Genomic DNA, 13812 nt, shown 5'->3' with positions numbered 1-13812 from the left:
TTCTAAGTACTAATTTTCCAAACAGAAACTGATATTAGTATTAAACCATACTAAATTTAACCAGTTATGTCTGGAAGTACCTGCAATACTATACAGGAATTATAATATTGAATAGAACCACAAATGCAAGGAGGGATAAATCCTTTTCCCACACAAAAATTTATTTTATTTATTTTATTTTACATTTGTTAACCGGGGGTGTCTGACTGAGCCGAAAAGGCCCTTTTTCAGCAGAGGCCCGGGGAAAAAAGCTCCACAAAGAAAAATTACAGACACATTTAGTTATTTAGACATAATCAGTATACACACAAATTACAAGAGACATGTTTTTACAGTGGTATGCGGCACAAACAGTTACAGTGGAGAGAACAATCAAAAAAGATATTAATTTTAAAAATAAAGGTAAGTAATAGATTTGTGGTGTACAGCTGAACTTTGGAATGTAGGTAGAATACATACATAGTACACAGGTACAGTACATACATTGTAGATTAGCCAGTGTTTGTGAGTAAGATTGAAAAACTATTATCAATTGCTCTAGATTTAGTATGCATATGTTATCCGCTTTCACTAGCCTGGGGAGCAATCATGGCACTGCCAACTTTGCTTGAGATGTTGCCTGATGAGGTCTTTAAAGGAGGCTTTGGATGATGTGTTTTGAATGCTAGTAGGGACAGAGTTCCATTTTTTAGCCACCGAACTACTATATAGTGCATCTCCAAAGCTATTGTAGCTGTTGGTGACTTCTAGTAGTAGTTTGCTTGATGATCTAAGAGGCCTTTTGGCTGAGTGATGTTGTACTAGGTTTTTGAGGGCAGGACACTTATTGGGGAGGTAATAGATAGAATGACAGAGGCAGAGCTGATTGTAGGTTAGGAGGTTGGGCAGTTCAAGCCAGGGGAGCGGTCTCAAAGCAGTACAGTGATGAGTTCTATATGAGCAATTTGCAGCAAAACGGGCAATTCTGTTATAGCAAGCTTCCATTTTGCTTAGTTCAGTTTTGTTGAGATTAGTCAGAATGGGAGATGCATACAGTAGGGTGGATAGAAGTTGGGAGCGAGCAATGGCTGATCTTGTGTTGTTGGTAAGAAATGGTTTGATACGGTAGAGTGACCCCAGTTTGGCATGTACTTTTTTAATAGTTAAGTTCAGATGACTATCAAATTTTAGGTGGGAGTCTATGGTTATTCCCAATAGCTTAGCCTGTGCCACTGGAGCAATTGGAGTAGCATTTGTGGAGTAGATAGTGAATTGACTGTTAGTGTTTTTGTTAGAACTGGTTATAATCATAAGCTGAGTTTTCTTTGGATTGAGGATAAGTTGGGCTTTGGTAAGGTAGTTTTCAACGTCAGAGAATGCTAGTTGAGTTGTTTGCAGGAGGGTGGGAATGTTTTGTGCAGCACAGATTAAGGTAGTGTCATCTGCATACTGAATTATAGATGCATGCTGTGTGGAGGTGTGGAGGTCATTTGTGAAGACTGTGAATAGTAGTCTAAATGTCTTAAAATGACCTTTAAGTGAAAAGAAATTTTTGTAATCTGGTCTTTATCAGTATAACAGTAGGGTTGCCACCTTTTCAAATGCCCAAAGTGGGACATTTTTGGTACAAACGTCAGATTTTGCAGGCCGAAACATACCCACGGGCAGTACAAAGGACAAAACTTCACTTTTTTGCCTAAATAAAAGCTTATTCTTGTAGCATTTTAGTTGCTTATTCTGTTTTGTATAACATTTAGATGTTTCCGATACAGAATAACTGTTTTATGCACCTATCACATAAAATATAGGAAATAATTTTGTCCTAAAATCTCAGGACATTTGCCATTTTTACGTTTTTTTTGCAGGACACAACTGCCCAAAGAGAGACTGTCCCTCACAAAGTGGGACAGGTGGTAACCCTATATAACAGTGAAGCAGTATTTTACATACAACTTAAATCCATTTAAGGAGATAAGCATACATTCTGTACTTGCAGGTCATTTTTATTTCCTTTGGTGAAACTATGGGCCAGATTCCAAAAGAAAGTTGCAGACTGAGTAGCATGCCGAAGAAAGGCATCAGAGCATCAGTGGTAGACATGATTCCATAACAGACACTAAAACAAGACAAAGTAATTATTTACAACAGAATACTTTGCTGACTATTTTCTGAAAACACTCAGCAGAAGCCATTTGTGATTTCTTTTGACACTACTTTATTTTACATATTCCTAAAAAAACTACAATTTCCACAAGCATAAAATAAAAAACATGCATCTGGCATTTAATGCACTATAGCAGGCTGAGGTACTACAAGCCATAATAGAGGATGATCTGCAAATGCATTCCAGAAGGCAGCCAGCAATGTGCTGAACCAGGCAACAGTTATGCCAGCTCTCTGAACAGGGCATAGTAGATAGATAACAGCTGGTGCAGGCTGTGTGCAGGACATGTGCACCCCACATGTATGCATGCAGATTGCAGGGTAACCAGATACTGGCAGAAACAAAAGTGTGCCTAAGTCTGGATATACTGACCTCAGGGACATTTCAGCAATATAAGAGATATGCTAGGGGAATGTTTCAAACTGCCACCTTGCATTCCAAACATTGTTTCTGGCAGAAATGTGCACCCAGGTGGATGAATACATCCACTTCCCAACAACTGTGCACAGAAATGTAATGTAAAATTTCTGTGACATTGCCAACTTCCCACACATCCTCGGTGCAATTGACTGTAACCATGTCCCAACCAAAACTTTTGAAGTATCAGATACCGAATGTCACGTCAATAAAAAGGAGTGGCCATCACTCAATTGTAGGAGGTGGGCTCCTTATATGGTCTCATCACTAATAACATGACACACCTGGTATTGTGCATGATGCAGCAGTTTGGAGGGAATATGATCTGAGGGCTGAATTCCAACATGTTGAAATAATAGAAGAGCTCCTAATAGGTAAGTACTTGCCCACTACTGTACAATAAGCAGTAGTAAGACATTGCAAAAGGAAACAAGATGACCAAATATTCCTTCTCATCCCCCTAAAACAGATGACTATGGTTATCCACTGGAACCTTGGCTTATGACATCATAAAGAGCCCAATCAACACCTGCCAAGGATGCATACAACAGAGCACACAACATGACATGAAACACTATCAAGCATGTGTTTGGCATGCTGAAACAAGATGCAGACATCTGGACACATCTGAGAAGGCACTCCAATACACACCAGAAAAGGCATCAGAGATGGTCACTGTGTGTGCCATGCTGTATACCATGATAACATAAAAACATAGTGGGCTACCAGCTGCAGGTGTGGGTGACCTACTCCACGAACCCCAGATGTCTGATATTGAGCTATCAGAGCTGCGCAGGATGATCAGGAGGACACAGGGGTGAGATGAAATAGGCATGGGTGATGGAGGATGTGGCCATATGTCCAAGCCCAGGCAAAACAGCAGCATCTGACACCCACCTCTTAGTCATGATAAGCCACATTTATACATGTACACAGACTAGTGATGTTCATGTGTTGCCTCACAACAGCAGCACAGAGCATGACTAAAGGAAAGAAACCATTAGTTGTCATCATTGAACGTTATACAGAACAGAAGCTTATGATTTTCCTTTAATACCTTATATACACAATATAGCAAGAAAAACATCTAGATATCTACAGAGGAAACATCACTGCATGAATTCTCTCAGCAAGGTACATCAGGAGGTGTGCATAAGAGAAGGTGTCATTGTACAGGTAGGATATCATCATACTATGTTACAATAAATTTAGGCCCATGCAGTGTATGGGAATGTATCAGCACAAACATAACCTAACTGCAGAGGTCGTACACTAACACTGATGCATCATACATAGCATAGTGATATCTAACAGTGTTGTATAACACATTATATTGCATTCAACAGCATGAGTAATGATAAACATGTCAAGGACCATCCAAACTTAAACATGCCGCAAACAAGTTTTACATCACATTCCTGATGTGGAAAGCCACACATGAGGCAATACTGCAATACAAAGGTTATTGATGCAACATAAATCATTAAGAGGTAAGAACATGTTTAGTCATTCAAAGCATGAATGACAATGAGTACACATCAGCCATGGAACATGCAGCATTCTTTGGGTTACAGCAACTTAGCTATATATGTGTCTGGTGTCAAGTAGATATGAGAAGACACACATAGGAACTACATGTCAACAAGACGATCACAAAGGGGAAACTTGCCTACAGAAATGCATTCAGTGCTGAGGGTAAGACTTGTGCAGTGCTATATTAAAATGCCATATGTAACACAGGTATCCATATAGAGGAATACCTATGCATGCAGGAATGGCAGACAGCAAGAACATGTGTGATATAGCACTTAGTGCTGATTGACTAAGATAACATGCTGTTAAGCATGCAAATACTTGCTAAATTTCAACTAGCAAGAGATACAAGCATGGAAGCATGGGGACTGTCACACAGAGCATTGTTGAAGTTAGTATCTGAACTTCTTCATCTTCTTTTGGCTTTTCCCAGTTAGGGTTCGCCACAGTGGATCACCTGTCCGCTCATGATTGGTAGTGGAGTTTTACGGTGTTGAGTTGCCAGCCCAGTGCGAACCATCCACAGAAGGTGCACACACACACACACACACACACACACACACACACACACACACACACACACACACACACACACACACACACACACACAAACTCACTCATGCCTAGGGCCAATTTAGATTGTCCAATCCACCTACAGCATGTCTTTGGGATGTGCGAGGAAACCGAAGCACCCACAGGAAACTGTTGTTAGTATCTGAACTAACATATAATAATAGCAAGCATATACAATGTATCACAACTTGAAAGCAGTCACTTAGGTTAGATAAATGATTAGAATAACCCTGCAGCATCAAACATTTGAGAAGCCACCTACAGATAGATTAATCAGTGGTCAGTACAGCAGTCACCATTGTCACAGGGTCAGAATGACACACAAGAGGACATACAGTACATCAGAACAACTATAAGTGTTACTGTAATGCATTCTAGCGCACCCACACTGACACTGCACACTGTGGTCCTGGCTGCCTCTGCCATATCTGGAAATACTTGTCCCACAGTGCTGTACTGAGGGACTGGATGGTGACATTAGCATTTCAGGAAACCATCTTGGTAGGAGCAGTAGTGTGATGTGTCTGTCTGGACATGACTGCTGGGTCACAGTTGAATGACCAGCAGTAGATGTGTATGCATACTGCAGCACAGACATTGATGTCTAAAAGCCATGCGTGAGTCTAATGAAAGGGGGTCTGCCTCTTGCCACTGGATGTAATCTGCTCAGTACAGTTAGGGCATGTGACACCCAGTCTGTATTATGGCACTGCACTAGCATTACTGTAACAAGGCTTTCGACAGAGAATGCAACAGATACCACACTGTCATGCTGTGCAGCCAGTACTGCCACTACCTCCCCATGAATGTAACACCTGGTTAGTACTAAAGCACTACTCTAGCACAGGCATAAACAATGCTTTCAACAGAGTGTGCAGCAGATTACACACTGTCATGCCATGCAGCCAGTGCTGCCATGACCTCCCCATGCATGTAATACCTGGTTAGTACTAAAGCACTGCTCTAGCACAGGCATAACAAGGCTTTCAACAGAATGTGCAACAGATTCCACACTGTCATGCTATGCAGCCAGTGCTGCCATGACCTCCCCATGCATGTAATACCTGGTTAGTACTACAGCACTGCTCTAGCACAGGCATAACAAGGCTTTCAACAGAATGTGCAACAGATTCCACACTGTCATGCTATGCAGCCAGTGCTGCCATGACCTCCCCATGCATGTAATACCTGGTTAGTACTACAGCACTGCTCTAGCACAGGCATAACAAGGCTTTCAACAGAGTGTGCAACAGATACCACACTGTCATGCTGTGCAGCCAGTGATGCTATGACCTCCCCATGCATGTACCACCTGGTTAGTACTACAGCACTGCTCTAGCACAGACATAAAAAGGCTTTCAACAGACTGTGCAGCAGATACCACACTGTCATGCCGTGCAGCTAATGCTGTCATAATCTGTCCATGTCTGCAGTCCTGACCTTTATGTAGCACACACAGCTGGTGCATTACTGTTATTGGTGGTATGGCCAAGTCCACACAAGTCAGAGCCATGGTATTGCTGTGAACATTCATGTGCCTGTAATAGTAAACAGACACGCTCTAACACATGCACATTAGCTGCACTCCCATGCGCAGTCCAACTAACAGTATTGATCTCTATGTTTGGTAAACAACACTACTATTGAATATCTTACAAAAACAAGGCAGAAATAAACATTAGTTTATGAAAAGGAACAGTTATCCATTCATGGCTACATATAACAACAACCAGTGTAAATGCCAAGTCATCCTGATGTTTCCCAAATCCCATTGAATGTAATCACAGCTACTACTATAGGATTAAGCATCAGACAATAGCCTACCCAATTTGGCTTCATCAAGGGCAGATCCTGCCTTTTGAACCTGGTTGACTTCTTCGAAACAGTCACCAAGGCCATAGATGAAGGGAAGGTAGCCCACACAGCCTATCTGGACCTCGCAAAGGCATTTGACACAATACCCCACTCGGGCATCATAGATAAGCTATCCAGCCTAAATATAAATCCCTATGTCACAAGATGGGTCGCAAACTGGCTCAAAGACAGAACCCACAGAGTCAGAGTTGCTGGATCCATGTCAGACTCGAAACCGGTCAGAAGTGGCATCCCACAAGGTTCTGTCCTGGGACCTCTCTTGTTCGGTATTTACTTTTCTGAGGTACAGGCCAAAGTGGGAGGACTATGGCTCACTAAGTTCGCAGATGACTGCAAACTGGGTGCCATAATCGACTCTTCAGTTGACACAAACATCCTTCAAAAAGGTCTCGCAGAGACGGATAACTGGTGCCAGAGCCATGGTCTAAAGCTAAATGTCAAAAAGTGTATAGTCATACCCTTTGGCAAAAACAATGTGCCCACAAATGACCACATAGGTGGTAACCCATTAAGTACAGAGAAAGTAATTAGGGATCTGGGGACCCAAGTTGATAGCAATCTCTCCTTTGACAACCACATTGCCAAAGTGGTCAGAAAGACCTTCTACATAGCCCACCTCATCATGAAAGGATTCACATCTAGATCAAGAGAGGTAATCGTGCCCCTTTATTCATCCCTCATCAGGCCTATCATAGAATACAATGCCCCCTTTGGGATGTACCTTACCCGACACCTGCAGGAATTAGAAAGACCCCAAAAGTACCTCACCAGGAGGATCAAGGGACTCAAACAGATGCCATATGCTGCTCGGTTAAAAAAACTACAGCTCTACTCAGTTGCATACCGCCTACTTCGAGGTGATCTATGCCTGACATATAAAGCTATGCCCAACCCAGAATTAATGGACATGCTCCACCTCAGTAAATCTAAATCCCTTAGAGCCACACGCTCGAGGGACTTGAACCTCAGCACAGAAATAAATAGAACATGCTGGAGGGACAGATTCATAACCCAGGGGCTCCCTTCGCTCTGGAATAGAATTCCAATTCATGTTAGGCAGAGCACCTCACTGACCCTCTTCAAGAAGAATCTTGATGAGTGGATGGGGGATTGTAGGTTTGTCCCGGGGATTACTTCAGTGTCGCTATTAGACAGAGGCACAGTAAACTAAACTTTAAAAAGGGCACAGTATACTCAAATCAAGGAGTGGCGTAAGCCAAACACAATTGGGCTAGGCTTATAAATGCCCCAGGGCAGATAGCTTAGTATGAACCTATGAACCTATGAACCTATGAATAAGTCTCTGGACATATGTCATGAGGACAGCCGCATAGGTCATGGTTATTCACAAAAGTACTTCGGACATTATAAGTTAGTTAGCAATAATTACGGATAGGAGTGGATTATGCCTGTTCACCAGGGCTGGTTTGTAGCCATACAACTGCATATAGAGAAAGCCTCCATGATAATAACAGACATGTAACAATATGCATACATATTGTTGAAGTCTCCCCCATCCTTTATGCGACAGACATATTGTAATGCAGAGAATTTTACATAACATATGCATGAAAATATGCTGTAGTGGTTTTACACAGAGCACTTTTAACATGGGAAAGTGATAATAGCACTGTATTCTACAACAGTAATGGAAGCAGGTGACAGTTTACCTTTGATAGGAGAGCCTTCAAGCAGCTATATCTCGCAATGAGGTTAGCTAAGCACACACACACATACATTTTAAGTACCATTTGTGCCATACATAATTAATGAGGCTCATTAGCATTCAGTGTTTTGAAATTCCATTACTGAAAATTCACATACGTTTTAGAATCACTGAGTATTAACCAACAGCTCTGAGCAAGTGTACAGTGCTCAGAGCAACTACCCAATAGGTATCAATAAACAAAAATATCTGTAACACATGACTGCAACACATGACGGATACCCACCAATAGTCTGTACCATCCTGTATGCACCCATTTTAAAATGCAATATTGATACATGTTCTTATCATACAATTGCTATCTATAAACTGAATGGGACCTCAGTTAGCATTTTTCGAAGGTATTTTACAAAAAGCTTTTACACCCATGTCAAGGCTATCAACCAAGAGAATGTTTCAGTGAGTTTAATTGTTGAACTGAAACTAGGAGGAGATGACACAGATAGTCACCAGCTATGCTGCTGATGAGCAGAGAATGCATGCATGCCAGAGGAACTTCAATATGATCCATGTATGGAACTGGACAGTGAAGGAGCATCATGGACAAAATGGGATCTATGAGACTGGCATGCAGGTCTGACACTGTTGTGATGATCTACGCTGGAGGACAAACTGGGATCTATGAGACTGATATGCAGGTCTGACACTGTTGTGATGATCTACACTGGAGGACAAACTGGGATCTACGAGACTGGCATGCAGGTCTGACACTGTTGTGATGTCTACACTGGAGTACAAACTGGGATCTACCACACTGGCATGCAGGTCTGACACTGCTGTGATGATCTACAGTGGAGAACCTTTGCCAGTTGGTTTCAGAAGTCTTCACGCCAACCACCAGATGCTGATAGTAAGTTACATACTCCACACCTTAACACTTACATTGTCATATATGTATGTAGTTCTAATATGTGTTTAGGTGATGTATTGCATTTAGAGTGTATTCCATGAATATCTATAATAGTAATTTTAATCAAAATGGAAGAATAATACCTTTTAATGTTTTTAATATTTAAAGCATATATTTGCATGTCAGTGAATTCTGAGGTTATTCACAAATATACTGGACCAATGTAAACATGCAGTGTCTGTTTGTATGCATGTATATATGTATGTGTGTATGTATTTATTTATATTTGTTTACTAGAGTAGTGTACTGATCAATACTGGACAATTTCAGACTCAGCTTGGGTGAAATACCAAACATTTCACAGACAAAATTACAGAAATGTAAGCAATAACAGAGTGATTCAGACTAATGATATATATGTATATATACACACATATACACATATCTATATCTATATATATATATATATATATATATATATATATATATATATATATATACACTGTATATATACATTCTGGTGAACAGGTACAGTGTAATGTACAATCATGCCAAGTATAATATACAAGATATGCATTAGTTTCTAAAGTAGGTCAATCTTCAGTGAATCTTGAGGGGGGAGAAGAGAGCTGTAAAACAGATAGGTTAGGTGGTATGTTCTGTGTTGAAGCAGGAGCATTTGGCTGTGATGAAGAAGTGCTTTTTGAACTGTATTTCCTTTAAACTGATGGGGAAAACTTACCAAAGAGTAAGTGTCTGAGAGGATAATGCATGTGCAGTGCTGTGGAGTTTGGTTCTAGGGGCAATGAGAGCTGATATGACAGAGCATGTGCAGTGCTATGAAGTTTGGTTCTATGGGTAATGAGAGTTGGTATGACAGAGCATGCACAGTGCTGTGAAGTTTGGTTCTATGGGTAATGAGAGGTGGTGTGACAGAGCATGTGCAGTGCTATGGGGTTTGGTTCCAGGGGTAATGAGAGTTGGTGTGACAGAGCATGTGCAGTGCTATGAAGTTTGGTTCTATGGGTAATGAGAGTTGGTGTGACAGAGCATGTGCAGTGCTGTGGAGTTTGGTTCTAGGGGTAATGAGAGGTGGTGTAACAGGGCATGTGCAGTGCTATGAAGTTTGGTTCTATGGGTAATGAGAGTTGGTGTGACAGAGCATGTGCAGTGCTATGAAGTTTGGTTCTATGGGTAATGAGAGTTGGTGTGACAGAACATGTGCAGTGCTGTGGAGTTTGTTATAGGGGTAATGAGAGTTGGTGTGACAGAGCATGTGCAGTGCTGTGGAGTTTGGTTCTAGGGGTAATGAGAGGTGGTGTGACAGAGCTTGTGGCATGCTGTGGAGTTTGGTTCTAGGGGTAATGAGAGTTGGCGTGACAGAGCATGTACAGTGCTGTGGTGTTTGGTTCTAGGGGAAGTGAGGGTTGATGTGGCTTGTAAGTAGTGTTTCAGCTTGCATTAGAAGTTATTTTCATGAAGTCTAGCTGAAACGGAAGTAAATGTGTGCAGTTGGAGTAATTTGTACAGTTGAAACAGTAGGTTAGATCTTTGTTTTATGGTTACCCATTTTGCTTTTTCAAGGGTAATACAGTGATGCTCACAGACAGGTGAGTTTATAATGAGTCACTAGATCCTGTTAGAGATAGTCTGCAGTGTGGCAATGCTTTTCTTGGTGGCAGACGCAAAATTGGGAGCCAAAATTTAAGATGAGAAAGGAGAACTCCTTTGCAATGGCTGGGATAAAAAAGGGGAGAGCCTTTTGGCCCAGAAGAGGAGGGAATTTATTTCAGCTCTCACTTTTTCTATGTGGAAATGGAAGTTTAGTGACTGATGAAGCCATAGTCTTAAGTATGCAAGATGGAGGCTGTCTCTGTGTAATGGTTGTGTAGGTCAAAAATAGTTAAAGAGTTACGTGCTTGATGAATTTTCTGTGGAGTTCCAAAAACATAGTTTTGGCCTTTCTTAGGTTCAGAAGAATATGGACTTCTCACATACTACTAATACTGTTAATACTGTTATTTGATTACATTTAAAACATTAAATGGATTCTAATGTGCATTAACTCAACTGGTTATGAAATATAGCAATTTAAATGTTGTTTGCCTATGTCTGGTTTCAAATCTCAGCGAACATCACATATAGAATATTTATACTGGTTTGATAATTCATTCCTTAGATTTATAGCTGTGGTGCATGGAAGCCTATAGCGCTTAGGCTGAGGATGACTGCACATTTCTCTGTTATCAGCAAAGCTTGTAGAAAACACCATACAGTATACTTCTATTAATGATGTATGTGTGAATGCTGATTAATACGTACATATGTTACCTCTTATGTTTACATTTTCATACCATTCTCTTATAATTCTTTACTTTTTTCATCAATAAATGCAATAACAGACCAGGTCATCATAAATGAAATATATGCGAGACTTGTAATCATAATATAAGTACAAGAAGTGTGAATCTGTAATCCTTATACTGTGTTATAGCTGTAGGGTTAGCCATATGTGTGGGGTTGTTAACTGCACTCCGGCCTATTAGATTTGAATCCCAGAGTTTCACAATACCTCCTTTGATTTGTTAACTATTTTATGTGCTTAAAATCCAAGACACATGTGTTTTTGCAAATTTTGAAAGGTAAACTCAGTGTGTGTACGTGTTTGTTTTATACTGCAGATAAATGCACATTTTGTCATTATCCACAGAGTTTCCAAAATATTTCATAATACTGTATACATGAACAATGACGTATTTATGATTCATTTGCCCATGGATACAACTTATAGATATGTATACTCATAATTAAATGTTAATTATTAGCCATGTGGTGAAAGTAATACAGCAATTAGGTATAAATGACAGCACTGTATGATAGCATGCGTGCCCTTTGTGAGAATGCTGACATCATGAATGACTACCTTCAATGAGGTGAATTAGGTACCTGAAATGTTATAGCTGTTGTAGTAGGCATGTAATCTCCTGCTGTTTTACAGTTTTGATGTTTGAATCCTACCACAGACATTATAAACAGCATTGGCCAGCTTGATTATTTTTTCTTACACAGGTATGACTGACACACAAAATGTGTTATGACATGTAATTTGCCTATTCTACTCCATTATTCAGTCATGTTACTGATGTCAACATTTCATATCGCACAATGTAATCTGGAGATAATTAAATACATTGTGATGTTAAATGTGTATAACATCTTATGCATTGCACATATCAGCACTTGTAATTTACCTGCACTTCTCATAATGTTATATACACACACACATTCACGTGTTGTTAAAAATATGTAGGTATATGCCCATATATAAAGACGAAGCCATGTAAACCTACATATATATATATATATATATATATATATATATATATATATATATATATCTTAGATATAAATATATATATCTTAGATATAAATATATATATCTTAGATATAAATATATATATCTTAGATATAAATATATAGATATATAAATATATATACACACATATACATAAAATATATATATATATATATATATATATATATATATATATATATATATATAGATATATATATATATAGATATATATATATAAATGAGCTTCTAAAGCTTGAAATTTCAAAACTTTGAACTTCAAATGGCCGGGACCAGAAGATCAAAACTTTGAAAGTTTGAAAACGAAATAAAAAAAAACATTTTTTTTTTTTTTTACGTTTTTGCAGGGGGAAGCCCCTTGCACCCCACACACCCCCTGCTATGCCTATGTGCTAAGAGGTATGTATTTATTTATATTCATGCCTATGTACATATAGGAATATTGCAATGTTGAGTCACCATTCATCTTATATATATATATATATATATATATATATATATATATATATATATATATGTGTGTGTGTGTGTGTGCGTGTGTGTGTGTGTGTGTGTGTGTGTGTGTGTGTGTGTGTGTGTGTGTGTGTGTGTGTGTGTGTGTGTGCACATGTTTATTTATTATAATGTAATAGCATACTATTATCAGCATATAACATAAGTACAAATTTGTAGGTCTTAGTCCACATGGTTAGGTATATATGTATACTTACACAATTTTATCTTACTTTGGCACACTTGTTGGTATCTGTAATGTTTTACCTCGTTATTCAGAGATGTAAGGTGTTTGACTTCTATCAATTCATGTAGGTTTAGCAATTGTCAAATAACAAATTCACCCACCTCCAGTTTTTGATCAGTTATTCTCATGTGTGCACAGTAGTAAGACATTAGTGACTGAATATGCAACATGTGATATTGCATTGCACACTGCTTACTAACGTGTTAATAACTACATTTTTCACTGTCCTTTTGTTTTACATAGCAGTAATTTTGTACTAGAATGAAGCAATGCCGCTGTTGCTGTGATACTTGATATCTTTTTACATTTTCTGCTGCTGAAGATCGCACCTGCAGTCGAGCACTGTGCACAGAATGAATGGAGGGCATGAGGAGCACAGAGGTATATATTGTTACTTTCCACGTTTATGTCTCCAGTAATAGTATTAACATATTTCATTATGCAGATTAAGATGTGTAGCCCTATGACATTCAGGCTACACATTCAGACTTCCCATGATACATCTGTTGTGTATGTGAAATATGAAGTGATTTACTGTGAATAACATTAGTGTGCACATCATTTTATGTGAAATATTTTATCT

The sequence above is a fragment of the Protopterus annectens genome, chromosome 15.part0 (genome assembly GCF_019279795.1).
Source record: "Protopterus annectens isolate FY-2018-M chromosome 15.part0, PAN1.0, whole genome shotgun sequence".
NCBI lineage: Eukaryota > Metazoa > Chordata > Ceratodontiformes > Protopteridae > Protopterus > Protopterus annectens.
This window is presented reverse-complemented; position numbering follows the sequence as displayed.